General features: G+C 42.9%; 1 protein-coding gene across 4 annotated transcripts in view; it reads left to right on the top strand.

Annotated features, from left to right (window-relative positions):
- Positions 1–12,709, top strand: part of Kcnma1 (potassium calcium-activated channel subfamily M alpha 1) — a 706,297-nt gene that overhangs the window by 591,993 nt on the left and 101,595 nt on the right. The gene's annotated exons all lie outside the window — the stretch shown is intronic.

Raw genomic sequence — 12,709 nt, forward strand, 5'->3', positions numbered from 1 at the left:
CTCAGAGAGATGACTAAGTCAAAGAATCGCTCCAAGAAAAAAATCTTTTATTTTTCCCCACTTTTTATTTTGCCCCACTTAACTAAGGTATCTTGTAATAATCATGGATCTAAATAACAAAAATTGTAAGTCAAACCGCCATGATTTCCGAGTCGGTAGCACAGGCCTTTGTCTCCCAGGAGCTCGGTGATGTGAAAGAGCTGCTGGTGACTAACGAGGCTGAGATGAGCCACATCCCTGAGACCATGCTTACCTCCTGTCTTCACCAGAGACCTTGCTATTTTGTTGACACAGTTCATTGATGATGTTACTGGAAGCTCTTGGTGGAGAGGATGGGATGTGTGTCCTCATCCATGTGCATAAAAGGCTGTGTTCCGCTTGAGGACTTGACTGTCCATCAAGTATGACCGTGACCTTGATTTCATGTTGTTGGTAGTGCAGGAGATAAGAGGCAATGTTTCTTTCTGTGCTTCATCTATTCCTCTTTCTTGGCGACTCTACTGTCATCCATCCTCTCCCTTCCTACATGCCCGGAGCTGGTTGAGCTACATTTTTACCAGTGAGGGCGAGTTCACACCCACCACAAGAAGAAGGGAGAGCACAAGGCTCTTGAGCATCTGTTCCCATGAAAGCCAAACCTGCCTAACTCCCTGGTGTTGGTGCTGGAAGTGGTCCCAGCACAGGGTACTTGTGTGATGCTGACCATGGGGATATGTAGGGCCAGGGAGGTAACACTAAACTCAGACTACACACCAGAGTGGTGAGCCATGCCAGGTCTTATATTTGAACACACAGTTTGGTCTGAGGCATGACACATGCATCAAGTTGTATTGGAGGCATTAGGAAAAGTTGGACCTAGGACCATAGGATATCCTCTCTGATTCCTGATTCACTGCTCCTCCAGAGCAGTGCTAAAGGATAAAAGTGACACCTAAAGGAGGCTGCTTTGAGAGGAATTATGGGCTACACTAACCACTTTGGCCTAGAATCATGGAAAGGAGGTATCTTTCTTACAAATGCCACAATGTGAGTCCTTAACCTTTATTCTCCCTTTGAGAGTTCTCTCTTAGTTTTTATGCCACTACCCAGATGACCCAAGTCACAGTTGCACAAATAACTCATCTGTGATGCTGTGGCAAAATGCCAGGTTCAAAGATGAGGAGGAAGACAAAGGGGTGAGCTGTGGTGGCACCATTTGGCCACATCTCTTTGACTGGCAGTTGTGGATGTAACTGCCAGCCATCTTTTGCTGTTCTCAAGTAACCACTAGGCTCTGAAACATTGGCCACAGATTTAGTGGAAAAAGGAAGGAGCCACTGTGGCTCCGAGCTAGGGCCTATGGTCATATCTTGGCTGTGGTCAAACAGATCAATAACAGCAAAGTCTGTGTCTCTGTTTAAGGGCCATGATGCCCAGTGTGTGTAATTTCCACTTTATCCAAGAGAAACCATAATTAGAGGGATTTATCTGTTCTGCAATTTCATCTAAGCATTGATGGAGGCCAGGAGAAGAAAGTCTTGGGGCGGGATTGTCCCATCCTCTCAGAAACATTCTGTGCATGATCTTACTGTCCTTTCTGTGCCTCCAGCACAAGCATCTCTACCCCCGTGGAAGACATGGAGCTTTAGGCCCATGTTGAAGCTGTAACTGGTATTGACAGCTCAGAGGGAGGTTGGCCTTCTCTGTTTCATCCTCCTCCCGCCGTCGTCACTCCATCAAACAAAAGCAGATTTCATCCATCCCTGTGTGAGACCACTCACCTTTGACCACTAATAATAAGTTAGAAAAATCCATTCCAATTTGAGCCCCTTTATGCACCCACATAAGCCCTTCTTCTCCAATTAAAAAAGTCTCTCTCTCTCTTTTTCTCTCTTTGCGGAATCCCACTGGCAGAGCTCCAGAGCAATCCCTGGGTGACCCTTGCTAGTGGTGGGGTTGGGCGGTGCCCATTTGACAGAGCGAGTTGACTCCAAGAGCAGTGGTGAGAGTGGGCTTTTTATTAAATATGAGCAGATGTGAAATGTAGAGGGTCTGACAATTAGAAATGGCAGGAGAAGGGCCCTGGAATCAAAGTGAGGTCAGATGGGCGGATCAGATTACTTCTCTTACATTCTTTAGTTGTTCTGAAAATCATTTTGAATTAGTGTCAGTGGAGCCATGATGGGTTTTGCCCTTTGTCTTTTATGCTGAGGCTGTATTGTTTCCCCAAGACACTCATTAAGGGTCATTATGCTATTATGGAGCTTGCTTTGGTCGCAGTTTCCCAGTTGAGCCAGTGTGCTTTGGAGACGGCCTACTTCGTCTCTCTCTTGCTTTTCATCTCCCTCTCTACAATTTTTTTTTCCTTATAAAGGGAAAGATTTCCGTTTTTCAAGGGACGCTAAGTTGAAACACGAAGTCCCATTACATGTTTTCTGAAGTGGGAGTAGAAGTAGCAGGTTCCCAGAGGAGGGGTGATGCATTAGAAGTGTTTACACAGTTTTCAAAACCTGCCTTCTACTAGCAGGGCCTGCCTGCCTCCTGCTCAGGCACCTCTCTTTGGAGGTGTGGGCCATTACCCAGGATCAGCCCTTGTTAAGTCTCCTGCTGGTAGACCAGTTGTCTCTTTCTGTTGAACTGGTGAGAAGATGAAAGGCCAAAGCTGTGACACAAAGATTTTGGGAGAGGAAGGCCTAGTTTAGAAAAGATAAAAATAAAATAAAGTTTAAATATGTGTAGCAAAACTAAGACAGTGACAAATAAGGATGCATGGCAAGACCATTTTGTTTTTGGCAATCCTTGAGGCTAGAATCAGAACACATAGTGTCATTTTCTGATCATCTTTATTCTGTTTCCACTTCTGATGATCTTGGGCAGAATGCCAGCTCTGGTAAAAGACACCAGGATGGTGTGCACCCCACCTTTTCCACAAGTAGCTGTCCTATAGTACTACCCAATATAAAAAATATACGTCCAGCAACACACACGTATATACATACAGATGTAGGTTCTAATCAGCCCCACTCCTTCCCGATATAATTTTGTGAAATGTCCCTTCTCTCTATGGAACTTTTTTCTTGCTCTTTCAGTCTGGTCTGATATCTGATTGCTAAGTGCAAATAGAAAGGGACAATTAAAATTATGACGCAGTGACAACTTAGGACCCTATTGATTCAGACCTGCTGAGACCTGCCTGATGTGATTCTGGTCACAGACTGTCAGTAACTCTGGTGAGATCAAATTAATCATGTGGCAGAAGAGAAACGGGTTCTTATACTTGCCCTTGGAACTAGTTTTAGCTAAAATACACGTGTGATCACTCATGCCAACCTTTCAATAGCTTAAACCTGCGTGATTACACACATGCTTTGCAAACTACGGTAGCTAATTTTAAATTGTGCATGACTTTTATTTCAGGCATAGATATAACACATGGAGGCATTCAACTCTGAGGGGTAAGCTGAGAGAAGAAGTCCAATATGATTAGGTTGAAGGCAGACATACCAAAATCGGTTTAGAGTAATCTTGAGTCTTGTCAGATAATAAACAAAAATCAGCTTATCCTGAGTGGCCTTTGGTTTGTGTGGGCAGAAAATTAACATTGTCAATAGAACTATAGTCACTCCAGTGAACTAATGGCATTTTGAAGAACATAAAATCAGATACTAAGGCAGGGGATGGAAAGGGCTCTAGAAAAAAAAGTCCATCATAGGACATGCCTGTGGAGGGGACAGTTCACTTAATAAACTGCTTCTAAAGACCAACAGCCTATCATTATTTTATTCCTCTTATGTACAGTTTTGGGAGACTTTCTCCAATCCTCAGTTTTACTTAGTTTAACTTTGGGTCTTAGAAACCAATGGCCTCCTCTTCTCACCACTGCCACAGTGAGTGGGAAATGGGAAAAGGAAAGCTGAAGATACTGAGCACATATTAGTTTAATTATAGTTTTCCATGGATTTTTTTCATCAACATATAGCAATGACACAAATTTATGGGGTATAATGTGAGTATGTGAGTTTTCCATACACACACACACACACATACATATTGTACAATGATCAAATCAAGTTAATTAGCATATACATCACATCAAACGTTTATCATTTCTTTGTGGTAAAACATTCCAAATTCTCTCTACCTGCTACTTTGAAATATATACTACATTATTGTCAACTACAGTCAACCTAGTGTGTATCAGCAGAATTTATCCTTCCAATCTCACTGAAACTGTACCCATTGTCCAGTTCTTCCCACCTCCACTCCCAAGCATTTTTATTTTTTAAAGCCCTGCATCTGGATGTCCAGATTTATCCCATTTTCTCATGCAAGCCATGCCAGTGTGATCCTCTCCCATCCCCTTTCTCTGTCAATATTCATTACACACATTTACATCAATAACTAAAGGAGTCTTTGGATTCTGCTCTGACACTGCAGCAGCATGGACCGTGCATCCTGATTTGGCCATTTGCATTTTATTGCAGGAAATGAAAACAAGCCTGGGATAAGATTCAGCCATCCCATGTGACTAAGGCAATGTCTTCATTAGGAGACTTGGGGCACTTTGATTGGTCACAGGCAAGGTTAGGCACTGACCACATTGACCAGTCAGTTGACTAGAAATGGGCCACCACATAGGCCGCAGTGATCAGCCTGGTAGAAGATAAAACTTGTGCTAGAACAAGACGGTCTTTGAAAGGAATTCTTTAAATTGATGGTTTCTAAAAAGATTCCAAACAAATCATCCAGAACAAATGTCTGTTTTCTTGCAGTTCATTGTTGAATGAAGTAGTTGACATGAATTTGGGGACCTTGTTTTACCTGCCCTCTCACCCTCAGAAAGGTATTGCTGACTCTCTTAACATAAATATGCTCTGACAGCGCACCACAGAGAGATGAAAGAGGAAGCGAACAGGAGGCAAAAGGGAGCCAAGTTTTCAAAAGAAATTCTTTGAAACAGAATTGAGAGATAAGAAGTAGAAAGGTCAGAATGAGGGGAGACGAAAGGGTCTTTTGTGTGTACCCTGTCACTTAGCCACCTCCCTTTCCAAGGGCACGGCACTATACTAAATGACTCGGCTCTTTAAAAGAGAAACTAGAAAAGACGTTAGCATGCCACATGTAAGCCAAGCAGAGGTCCTCATGCAAGGTGACATGGAAATTATGTTTGCCTTTTTATTTCAGGACAGTGGCCAGTTGTCAGAATACTCACCCTGACAGCTCCTACCACGGGGCAATGGATTCTTCCCCTTACCTTCCTGGTGGAGGACAGATGGGGCCAGTTAGCAGTGCATCTCAACCTCCTCCACTATCTCTGGTGACAGATGCCAGGGCCAGCCCACCATCCACTTGAGCTTTCTTGTCAGGGCTCTGCCTTGAGCCCAAGGCCTGACCTTTACTCTATGAAATAAAGTACTGATGAACAAGCAGAGGTTTGAATTAGAGTAGGCTTGGAGCAAATGTCAAGTCCATCTCTGCCTCCCTCCTCCACCTGCACCAGGAGCCTGGATTAGACCCAGTCTGGAGTTTGCAGCGCCTTAGGCTTTATGGGTCTGGGGAGACATAACTTATTAACAAAGAGTTATTAAATTTTTATCAATTTTACAACACAATGTAAATGCCTCTTATGAATCTACATTGTATTCATTATCATTTAAAACGTTAATTAAGTCAAAGTTGCATTTAATTTCTCTCTAAATGGGCCTCTGGGAAGAGCTTTTAGAAACATCTGTGGGAGTGTGTAGCTCATGGAGCTAGGGAATCCCCCAGCCTGCATTCAAGATTGCCCCCTGAGTTGATTGCTATCACGTGTCTGTGGCTAATTTGTTGTGATGTGATTGGGCATTCTCTCAAATTAGTACCAGACCAATAATGGTGCAAAGCCACTGGAGAGAGGCTTGTGGGGTGGCAGCACAGGTTTCACTGCTTCCTGCCTTCAAATCCCATCCAGATGGAAGCCAGCAGTTGATGTGTGGCACCTTTGGTCTCCATCATGCCTTGGGATTCTCCCTCTTCATATGGTACCCATCATATCGTTTGGGTTCTTCATTTGAGATAGACCTTTTTCGTATGACCCAGTAAGTTTAGGACACTTGCCAGCATGCTCATGGTAAAGATATTAGTATTCAGGATCTTTTTTTGACTCCTATTGAAGCCTAAAGCCATAAGCACAGGGCAACTGGGTGGAAAGCATTTTCAAGATGGAGAGGATGTTGGAATCATAAACAGGTCATGCTCACTGATGAGGAGAGACAAAGGAAAGGCATACTAAGATCGGCTGAAAAACTCTCTTCCCTTTTTGAGGCAACAGGGATGTTTTTGTCTTATCTGAGCATAAGGCCACTACCCAATAACTATTATCTTTGTTCTCCATCACCAGGGAACTGAACCTTGTTAACATGGTGGTAGTAGGAAATGGCCAGTTGGTTACTTGGAATCAAGTTAAGGTTAGACTTAGTGTAGTTTCTACTAACTGTATGCAGGACACTTTGCCTGCACAGCAAGGACGTACATGAATGTGTTGTTGTTGAATTTAACTCCTAGATACATTTGCTACATTGCAAGTACTACTCTATGTCTTGGACAGATACTATTGAAGTTAACCTTTATCATGAGCTACAATTATTTGAAATAGAGTCAACTGCAAACTGAGACATCCGTAACGTGCCCCATTTACAGAGGAGGCAACTAAGACCCAGAGGTTGTCTGACTTGCCAAGGTTCAATGGTAGAGCGGGAATATAAGCCGTGTGCCTCCAGCTTCTATGGGGTAGGTCAAGGCACCTGGTCACTTACATAGTTGTACAAGATCATTAGGTCTTTTCGTTTCTAAAGAAAGAAGAAAAGATAAGGATTCCCTGAGGAAAACTAGAGACCATACAGGAAGTGCTAGAGCAGAGCAGAGCAGAGTAGCTGGCCACCCAGCAAGGCTGGGGTTGAGATTTGATGAGAGTGTAGGCAGAGAAGTCCCCCGAGGGTCCAGTGGGGCCCCATCCTTGGCAGAGGCCCAACCAAAGGTTTTGATCCTAATTCACAATACAATGGAAAGCATTTAAGTTGTTTGATCAGGGAAATGAACCAACAGAAACTGTGTTTTCATAATACTGTGGTGGCAGCCAGGAAAGAAGGGACCAACGGGGAGGAGGCAGTTGGGAGACCCACTCTGGGGGAGGAGATGAGGAACTGAGTGAGGCTGTGACAGGAAGAGGCAGGACTGGGCTGCTCTGGGGATCCGTGGGAAGGAAGTCTCTCTCCACCTCCGGGATCCTTGCAGCTGAAGCGCATTATCCAAATGCCAAGTCCAAGAAGTTACAGTCTTTTTAAAAGAAAGTTTAATTAATGCCTCTGAAACAGTTGAATCCCATTAGTTGAATTTCTTGAGCCTAATTTTCCCCAGCTGACCAGTAGCCATTTCGATTCCTATTTGGGCTCAGTGGTGTTTTCTTCTTAGTGGAGGAAGATTTGCTTATCTCTGGCCCAGGACTGGAGACTTACCAGGCTATTGGATTGCTCCTGGTTTTGAGGATCTACTCTGCCAATTTCCTTTTCTTCCTCAGTAGTTCTTCTTTCCTCACCATCCTCCCAAGTTGACTAAGCCTCACATCTTAAGTGTGTCAGATGTGACAGGTGGACAGCTTCATGTTCCCTGTGTGATAGCCCAGGCTGAGCAGCAGACCCAAAGCCAGTGGGGCCACATATCCTGTGATAGCCCTGAGAGTCTTGACTCCAGCTAGGTGTGGTAGCTTCCGTTACAGCTTCTGGGAATTATTTTTAAAATCCCTGGATATGGCAATGAGATCTTTCTTCTCCTCCCATTTTTCTCAAGGAGACAGAATGTCTCCTTATATCTATGGAGGGAAAAAATAATAAGGACTTCACATCCCATTCACTGAAAATCGATGGTAGTTTTCAAACACTTACCCTACTCCACTGGAAATACAAAACACATTTTCTGTGAAGTACTGCCACACAAAATCCTAGGGAGCCATGTGGCATTTCTAAGAACCATGGAAAATTTTTCTTCTCCATTCCATTATTCTGTGCATAAGATCTTTGTCTGTGTTCATTGTGTCTCTATGTTGGCGTACATGATTGTTGTGTTCGTGCACACCATTGACCCCATAGGGTCATTAAAAGCATGGGAAAGTATTTTGAGTCCTGGGTTTCCTCACCTGGCTGTGCATGCTGAGAATGCCAACTTCTGGAAGCGGAACATGCCCAAATACACCTTGCCAACTATCTCTTTGTTATTGTACTCTCTCTGGAGCTTTCTCCCAAACCAATATGTTGAATTATTTAGATAATCAGAGTATCTTCCATCTTACAAGAGTTCTGCTTCCTCAGCTGACCTTTGCCCCCAGAGAATCTCAACAGATGGAACTAAGTCCAACATCATCAGGCAGACTCACATTAGACATCTGATATCTTTCAAATAGCTAGATAGTACATGTTTCAGAGGGAGATCACTAGACAGGCCCATCGATTCTTATTCTAAAGAAACATTCTTCTGATGTCCAGCTCAGATAGTTTGGGCAAACTAAAGTGGGCTTTCTTCTGTGACCATCTCATTTGGTCATCCTCAAGGTTCTGTACTTTCACATTCAAGAGAAAAACTCTCCTTGACTCTTCTAATAAACCCCAAAGCCTCCATCCTGTCCCCTTCACCCTGGCATGGTGAGTACCACTAAATGTTCCTGGGGCTTTCAGAGAAATCTTTATGCAAACTCAGAAATGGAATCTCTTTTTTTAATATTTATTTTTTAGTTGTAGTTGGACACAATACCTTTATTTCACTTATTTATTCTTATGTGGTGCTGAGGATGGAACCCAGGGTCTCACACATGCGAGGTGAGCGGTCTTCTGCTGAGTCACAACCCCAGCCCAGAGTGGAATCTTTTGAGGCAGATCTGTGTCAGGGATGATCAATGGCACACAGATTTTTAAATGAAGTGAGAGGACTCAAGCTTCATACCTAGAGCTGCAGCAGATGAGTCCAGAGTGCAGCTGGGCATCTGTAGACCACACAACACATGGGCATCTCATGGAAGTGGATCTGACTGCTCACATTACACAGGTCTTCCTCTTGGCCAATGTCAGCTTTCTGGGATGAAGCCTGTTGGATCACACCCAGTCAAGAATGGGCCTAAGGGCTGCCTTTCTTTTCTCCAAGATCAGAAATGTAGCACACTGGCCTTCTTGGCTGGGCTTCGTGTATCTACAAGAATATGTGAGTAGGAAATGGCCTGAAGGATTTCAGGTCTGCAAATATTTGATGAGTAAAAGAATGAATTAATGAAGGGATTTTCAACCATTTAAAGGCTAGGTGGTTTGCTAGAAGCAAGATTCCTCCAAATCCATGGAGTTTCCTAAAGCTTTCTAAGCAGCCTGCCATAGAGTGTGTGTATGTAGATGTAAAGAATGGATTTGCACAAGAAGATTAAGGGGGGAAATGTACTAAGTCAAAACAAGAACATAACTGAAGGCATTTGAAAATTATCCACTGGCAGGTATAGTGGATAAGTACTAGGAAATAAGATCTAGATGCAACTCACAAGAAAGAGTCACACAGGCAAAGAGCCACCACTTTCTCGAATCAGTAGAGATGGGATTCTGTCACATGTAGAACATGAGTTCTAGAAAATCAAGGACTTGTGATATTTGCATTTAGCTTTATTACTTTCAGAAAACCTGGTCATTTTCCCGCAAGTCAGGGTGGCACAGAATAATGCATCAGGTCTGGTCAATATGAGGAAAGGGGCCTGTTGTACCCAAATGGAGAAGCACCTAAGGCCACACATGACTATCAAGACCATTGACTTGAGAAAGGCAGATTGAATCCAATAGCAGCATGTGGGTGACACTTCTTCCCACCCTGAGAAGGCTGAGTTTCCCATAGCTACTTTCTAAAAGTGTCATTATTCTGTTTATGCTGCTCAAGACAAGGAAGAGGCTGTGAACTGCCTTGACTGCTCTCAGAGCTCTCTCGGGCTGCACAAAGCACCCTCTTACCTAAGAATGCCTCTGAATTGCTCTCTGCATTTTGTCAAGGTCGAGCTAGTTATTTCTTCAGTGCAGCTGAGTACAATTCCACATATGGCCTGGAACACATCCGGCAGGGATGTTTCAAAGCCAAAGCCCCAAACAGGTGTTACTGAAAAAGGAGTTTCAGTGACCTGCAGAAAAGAGCCAAGAGGTTAAAATGCAACTATGAAAGATGCTAGGAATGCAGACAGGGATGAAGGGGGTCAGGTCACCGGGGTCTGCTTGTCTTAGGACATGAATGTGAAATTTGCAAGGAGTTTATCACTGGAAGCCTGCTCCCTCATGGGTTTCTGCTGTTAAAGTGAAGATGGGAACCCAACATCTCCTTTTCTTTTCTTTTGACGGGGGGCCATTTCTTTCCTTTCAAATTCTGTCTTTTCTTCTGTCCATATTAGGGGATTCCCAAGCCATTCTCCTAATTGTGCAGTATGCCAAGTGGTCTTATTGGCAATTAAAGCCTGAGATTCTGGGGAAACACAAAGCAGGAAAAAAAACACAAGGGAAAAGATTCATAAGTTTTCTGGGGACTTTGGATGTAAGTCCTGGTGTGGTTATGTTTTGATGTGTTCATCAAGTAGATGTTCCATGGGTGCTGATGGCTATAGTAAGAGTCATGTCATAGGTGTGTATGAGACGACCCTTTTCAAGGCACTGAAATCATCTCATTTTTTTCTGGGCAACATAGGTGTCATCCCAGAGCTCCTCTATTGCTTAGGGTCCCATCTGTAAAATGGAGATGATAACATGACCTATCCCAGAGTGGTCACAAGGATAAAATTTTTACAAGATTGCCTGGCACATGTGGAACGTTGATTTATTATTGTTACTATTATCATCCCTTCATTAATGAGTGAGATAAATAGAAAAAAATGAACTTGACCAAGAACATAGAGTTAATGGAGGTGTAGATTGCCATATGAGAATATTGTAGTCTCACCTGATATTGATGGGAATGTTAGTGAACAATCACTTTAACCATAGCTAATGTTTTGTTTAGTTTTGTTTTCCAATGATAGAGTCTTGTCCAGACAGCCTTATAAAAAGACACATCAATTACAGCTAGAGAGGCTTACACAGATAATGGCTGAGATTTGAACAGCTTAGTATATCAGACTTTAAAATTAAAATTGAGTCATTTTCCTTAATTTCTAGATCAGGGAATCATACTCTTAACAGAAATAAGTCTTCAAAAAATGCCAAGAGGTGGCTAATATCTCCCGAGGGCATTGGTTTCCATCTTGGCTACTCAGGAAGCATTGCAAAATTTGTGTGAAACATAAGGAAATTGAAAGATGGTATCTCTGAGGCCCCTTTAAACTCTGAGACTCTGATTGTCCTCATTTTTCTGATTGAAACAGAACCTAAAAGTCCTTTCTTTTCAATTTTTGCTGGTGTAAATCCTTCCAAAATGCTGAAGTATACTTACTAACATTCTAGTAAACCTTGTGAGAAAAAAAAATTAATTATTCTTTGAGTAGAGAAATCTTGTGGTATATCATTGTTATTCTTCTGGTTATGAATTCTCAGCCTCTAGGCCGAGAGCTGGAGATAGAGAGCCCAGAAGATTCTTACAGTTTGTCCTTTATTATCAGCTTTACTTCTTTTCTTTTTTAAAATATTTTTTAGATGATGATGAACCTTTATTTTATTTGCTTATTTATATGCAGTGCTGAGACTCGAACCCAGTGCCGCCTCACACATGCTAGGCAAGTGCTCTTCCTCTGAGCCCCAACTGCAGCCCAGCTTTACCTCTTTTAAGATGTTTTTTTTTTTTCCTTCAAGATTGGGACAGAAAAATGGCCCCCTGCTCCTCCACCATCCTGTGATTATCTGAGTCCCGGTGACTTGAGGTTATCAATAGTCAGAACATTGCCGGCTCTTGAAGGTTTCAAGTTCATTTGTAGTCTGTCTACAAATGTGAATGGTATCTGCTAATGGCTCCCCAAAGAATCTTCTTAGTCATATTCTGCCTTGTTTTGTCAGGCCTCCTGGAACATAACTTGTGGAATTATAGGAAAACAAACAGGAACACCCATCTCCCAGATTGTCTAATACATATTTGATGGATAAAAAACATGCTTCTTACTATCTTACCTCTGATCTCACCATGCTTGCTGGAGTCTTCTTAGGCCCTAGAATCTTTAGAAAACAGTGACTTTGGGTTTCCTCCTTCCTTGTCCTCCTGAAACCCTGCCTTTATGACCTGTCCATCTCTAAAGTGGACCTGAGGATCGTCAGCAAATTCAGTGTGTTCTTGGACGATGGAAGGCTGGAGAACAAATGGAGAAAAGAGACTGGGGGCCATTTCTTTCCTTTCAAATTTTGTCTGTATTTATTTTCTTGATGAGAATATTTTCTCAACTCATTTCTTTGAGCTCTGGTTGGTGTCAGACCTTTCACTGTCACCTTTCCTGCATTTGCTTTATGCATATCTGGATTCTGCTTCTTGTTGAGTTTCTCGTTAGTGAGGTTAGCGTAGGTATGGGGCCAGGACTGGGGCCAGGACCCTCACCCTTCTTTGACATTTTTGAGACTACATTTCAAACATTCTCTCAGCATCATCAGGGCCACTGTTAATTTCAGGGACTCAGTTTTTCTTTCCTGATCAATCACTGCGACCCTCCAATTAGTCTTCCCGGCCACCAGCCCACTACCAAGTTTATTATTTTAAAGCACCCATCTAATCATGT

Source organism: Marmota flaviventris, chromosome 4 (assembly GCF_047511675.1).
Source record: "Marmota flaviventris isolate mMarFla1 chromosome 4, mMarFla1.hap1, whole genome shotgun sequence".
Lineage (NCBI taxonomy): Eukaryota > Metazoa > Chordata > Mammalia > Rodentia > Sciuridae > Marmota > Marmota flaviventris.